This window comes from Lygodium microphyllum, chromosome 24 (genome assembly GCF_053477565.2).
Source record: "Lygodium microphyllum isolate KBCC chromosome 24, Lygodium_microphyllum_v1.1.10, whole genome shotgun sequence".
Lineage (NCBI taxonomy): Eukaryota > Viridiplantae > Streptophyta > Polypodiopsida > Schizaeales > Lygodiaceae > Lygodium > Lygodium microphyllum.
Window position 1 is genome coordinate 124,601,326 of NC_141158.1, and position 6,000 is coordinate 124,607,325.

Sequence of the window (6,000 nt, forward strand, 5' to 3'; positions counted from 1 at the left end):
CCTTGACTAGAGCCTTCAATAATTGTTGCTATAGCATCCAAATCCTTGATATAAGCTTTATTGATGAATAAGTATCAAAATTTTGATGAAATTCTAGAATAATGCATACTGTCCTTATTTCAAGAGAGTGAAAATTCCAAAGATCCCTTCATGGATCATGAGTGTTGACCAAGAGTGAGTTGATTGAGCTTCTTCTTATATCCTGCGAGTGGAATAGAACAAAAGCCCCATGAATAGAACCACAATGGACCGAGATTTAGATACATTTCATGGTATCTTGTTATAATGGAGTTCAATGGAGAAAAAATCTCATCCAATCTTGATGCTATGATAAAATATCTGCTAAATCTTGAACCAAGATAAATCCAAAATTTCAACGAAACAGATTCATATTTAGTTTTTTAAATATCTACAACACATTTATTAGAACATATACAACCAAATTCATTAATTAGTCCGTTAAATCACAGGTTCTTTCACGTAATTTATCTCACGGACATGCATACGATTCAAACAATCCTTCATGTTGGAAGGGCAAGATAATGGATTTTAGGCTTGGTGTGTAGTGAAGCATTCTACCAAGAAAAGAAATCTAACTAAAAACTAGAACATACATAAAATAACAAGAGAATTATTGTACCAAGACATATTGCCAAGTATTAATGATGAGAGTTCCAAAAATACATGATAGCCATGGCTGATGCTTCATCTAGCAAGAAGGAAGCTAACATCAAGAAAGTGAACAACAAAACTTAGTGAATGAGCCAAAATATGTATTCTCTTAGTCTCTTGCCTTCTTTATCCTAACCCCTCATTTCCAAAGTTAAGGGCACATTTACATAGGCAAGGGCTAAATTTACAAGGGCTGGAAATTACTAGCTATCGAATTAATATGATTCCGAAGTACAAAAATATCAAAGTATTTTTCCTTCATGACAAACCATCCCGTCCTAAGATGGCTTTTGTCCTCAAAACCAAGGATAAATGGATCAAATCCATGCCAAGGATGATAGTAATCATGCCAATGTAGCTCCAATATGATAGGAAAGCACTTTCCATGTAAGAGAGACCTTTATGTATACCAAACTGTGAGTAAACTGGTTGCTGTCCAAATAAAGCTGATTTACAAAAACTGTCATAACTTTTGATAGAGTGGTCCAAATGACACATATGAGGTATAGAAATGAAGTATAAAATCCCTAGTATCACCCCATAACATCAAAATCAATTTTTGATAAAGTCAAGATAGTTTTATTGCCGACAGTAATATCTCATAGTAAGCTGTCCCTGCACAGTCCCTATTATGTATCATCCTGTAATAACCAAGGAAAATCATTCACATAAGTGGATGGTTGCCAATAATATTCTTGTATAGGTAGACTCTTCCACTTAATGAGGTACTCAGTAAGATTACGATTTCTGAGCACTTTTTCTCTCTTTCCAGTAATGCTTTCAGGTTCATATATGACAAGTCCTGCTTCATCCATTGGTGGCAACTCTTCCAATACCTGCATACGCTGTGAAGCATGAAACACATAATGTGTTCTAGTGGAAGAAGGTAGTTGGAGCTTATAAGCAAGCTCTCACTTTGTCCACTATCAAATATGGTCCATAAAATCTGTGAGCAAGCTTAGTGTTCCCACCCTTCAATGAAGCATACTGTGTCTTGGGTACTTTAAGAAACACCCAATCTCCAACTTTGAAATCCAAATGTCTTCTCTTCTCATTGGCATAGGCTTTCATTAATTCTTGTGCTTTCCTTATGCTGTCCTTGCATTGTCATGTGCATCTCCATCCTTTCCAACTCTTCCTTTGTTTGAGGGTTAATATTTTCACGAAACAAAACTGATGGAATTTGGACTTTGTACCCATAAAGTGCTTCAAATGGGGACATACCTATGCTCACGTGATACGTGTTGTTATAGCAAAATTCAACAGGGTGGATCCAATGATCCCATAAAGCTTGTGTGTCATGACAATAATGCCTAAGGTACACTTCCATGAAGTGATTGACTCTCTCTGTTTGCCCATCGGTTTGGGGGTGATAGGCTGTACTAGGAGTGAGAAAAGTACCCATAGAAGAGAATAGAATTTTCCAAAAGTTGCTCATGAATTTTGTATCTCTATCCGATACTATTCTCATTGGCATACCATGTAGCTTGAACACACCTTCCATAAATTGCTTAGCCACTTGCCTTGTTGAATATTGTATTTTGGTTGGAATAAAGTGGGCTGATTTAGTCAATCTATCAACAACCACATAGATACTATTCCATCCATGACTAGTAGTAGGTAATCCCATTATAAAGTCCATGGAAATGTCAATCCATTTTCCCGTAGGAATAGGTAAAGACTGAAGGAGTTTGGCTGGTAATAAGGCAGAATCTTTATTTTGTTGGCACTCTAAACACTTAGATACATGCTCCTTGACGTCCTTCCATAAACCATTCCAATAAAAACTTTTATGGACCTTGTCAAAGGTCTTGAAAACACCCAAATGACTAGCCATTGGTGATGAGTGCATCTCATGGAGCACTTTTAGCTTGAATTTACTGTTAGGAACCAAGTACACTTTACCCTTAAACCATAAGAGTCCATTATACACTTTGAAATTTGGAAATTCTTCATCATGTCCTTGCTGTAATTTCTATAAAATTTGGACATCATGCTCATCCAGCACATATTCTTCTTAGATGTCGTTTATCCCATCCTTATAAATTGTAGACACTGTAGATAAACTGCATGCCACACATTCTAGATAACGCATCAACCACAACGTTATCCTTTCCAACCATGTATGCTATTTCAAAATCATATGACTGGAAGGTAGCCAGCCATATCTTTTGCTTAAGAGAAAGGTTGGGCTGTGAGAGAAAATAACTCAACACCCTATGATCACTTTTGACTTTAAAATGTGTTCAATAGAGATAATGATGCCATTTCTTGATCGCACGTAGAATAGTAAGCATCTCTTGCTCGTACACATGCATCTCTCTCTCTTTATCATTGAATTTTCAGCTCTCAAATGCAATGACACCATGCTCCTGAACCAAAATAGTCCCTAAACCTCTACCACTAGCATCCACGTAGATGGTAAAAGATTTGGAAAAATCACGGCAAACTAGTATTGGTGCTGAAACAAGCAATTGCTTCAGCTCATTAAAGATCTTGTCGGCGATTTCATCCCAAAAGAAGGCATTTTTTTTCAGTCGATCGGTAAGAGGAGCCTCTTAGAGTGAGTTGTATAATTCTTCATAAACCTACAATAAAAAGATGATAATTCAAGAAAGCCTCTTAGAGAAGTGGCATTAGTTGGAGTAGGCCATTCTTTGATGCATTGCGCCTTCTTAGGATCTGCTTTGATTCCATCTTCTCCCACTATATGACCCAAGTATTCAACTTCCTTTGTCATGAATGAACACTTAGTTGCCTTGGCAAATAGTTTGTGCTTCCTCAATATATTGAAGACCTCTTTTACATGCTGTAAATGGTCCTCTTTGTTCTTGCTATAGATCAAAATTTCATCAAAGAACACTAAAACTGTCCGAAATAGCAAAGGCTAAAATATCTTATTCATAAGAGATTGGAATGTGACTGGAGCATTGGATAAACCAAAATGTATAACCATAAATTGATAGAGGCCTCTTGCCATCCTAAAGGCTGTTTTAAACTCATCCCCTTCCTTCATGCATATTTGATGATACCCTGATCTCAAGTCAATCTTGGAGAACACCTTGGCATCCTTCAATTTATCTAGGAGGTCATCTATTCTAGGTATTGGATACCTATTCTTGATAGTGACCTTGTTAAGATCATGGTAGTCGATACACATGCGAAAAGAGCCATCTTTCTTCTTTACAAGAAGGACCGGAGAGGCAAAAGGCGATTGACTTGCCTTGATGAGACCCACTTCTAATAGCTCTTTCACTTGGCGCTCTACCTCTTCCCTTTCCACTTTGGAGAGGCGATATGGTGGTTTGTTAATAGGCTTGGTGTTGGGCAGCAAGTCTATAGGATGATCCACTTCTCTTTTGGGAGAAAGGGAAGTAGGTGGCTGAAAAATATCATCATAATCCTTCAGGAACTTGCAAAGGCATGGATCTATGTCATTGGTAGGAGGAGAGGGCTGATCCTCATCAATCTTTGAAAGAATAGTGAACATGTATGCCTTTGCATTTATCTCTTTTTTTATCTTCTTGGGGCTAATTACCTCCATTTTCTTCTTCTCAACACCATGCAGAGTTATTTGCTGTCTACACCATTGAAATTCCATTTCCAGCTTGTTAAGATCCATAGTAAATTTGCCCAAATATTTCAGCCAATTGCAGCCAAGTATAATGTTAATGGGACCCATTTCTAATGCAATCACACTCAGTGATGTAGTGCACAATGGAGATAGAGTAATATGAACATTTGGGCAACCTTGATTGCTATTTTCAAAGTCTCCATTTGCCACTTGGATTTTGAGGGAAGAAGGCATATGATGTGTACTCAATTTCAGCCCATTGAGTGATTTGGATTTAATGAAGCTATGTGTGATGCCCATATCAATGAGTATATGAGTCACTCCATGCATCATTTGATATGGAACATAGCGATGGATGTAAATCAGTCCAAGAATCATCCATGTAATGACTGCTCGGATCAAAAGGAAAGCCATCCATTGGGTCATAAAACTCATCATGGATACGCTTTTCATTTTCATGCATCTCTTCTTGAGTAGTAGAGCCTTCAAGCTGTGCAAGACTTCCCTCAATAGGTTCAACATCAGAATCATCTTCATAAATCATGCTAACCTTCAAATTCTTAGCCTTGCACTTGGACTTATGGTCGGGTGACCATTTCTCCCCACACTTGAACCATAGTCCTTTGGCATACATTTCTTTGAGCTTGTCATTAGACACATGCTTGCCTTGGATAGGGGCTAAAATTTTGACACTAATATCAATACTTTTTCCATCAAACTTATTTTTAGCACTAGATTTGAAATTGCTACCTTGCTTTGGTCCATAAATAGTGGGGAAAGTTGGTATCTTGCTGTAGGTATTGCTGTGAACATTTTTTGGCTTCCCACCATGTTGAAAAAGAGTCCTTACATGCCCATAATGGCCTGATGTCTTTGGGGAGTGTATAGGCTGAAATAAATGGCATGTTTTTGGCTGAAAACTCTTTTATTTCTGCCCATAATGCTTAGCCAATTGAATGGTAGCTTGCAAAGATGTAGGCTTCATGGCTCCAACTTTGGATGATAAGCTAGACTCCAAACCAAATATATACTTGTTCAATTTGGCACTATCAGAGACTCCATGAACATACATTTAGAGGTTTAAGAATTGATCTGAATACTCTCTAACCGAGAGACCACGTTGCTCAAGGGCATACCATTTCTTTTCCAAGCGCTCTTTTTCAATGGGAGAGATGAAGACTTCAATCATAGCATTCTTTAGTGCTTGCCAAGATAAGAAGTCATGCCCAATTCTTGTCATATATCTCCACCAAGTATGTGCATAGCCTTCTAAATGAAGGGTTGCAAACTTCACTTTGGAAATTTTGGGCCTTGGATAAAGGGAAAAGTACATCTCCAATTTGTCAAACCACTCCTCCAATTCCATGGGTGCAGGATTCTCTCCTTTGAAATTTGAGATGACAATTTTCTCTTTATACTCTCTCTCATATTGAGGTGGCTGCCCATTGTGGTGTTGTTGTCCATTATGGTGTTGTTGTCCAAAAGAGTTACCAAATGAGCCTTGCCTAGGGAATTCATTATTCCAAGTTCCTTGTGCATATGGGGTTTGTTGTCCATACTACATACCATAACCTTGTGGCTGAAAATAATATCCTTGAGGCTGAAAATGAGTGTTGCCCATATTGGAAGGTTGTCCATGGTACCCTTGATGTTGTCCATGCATAGGAGTATTAAATGGTGGTTGCTGTCCACTGTTTTGTTGAGGCCAACCATGATTGGATAAGGGACTTGGTCTATTAGGCTAAACTTGAGTA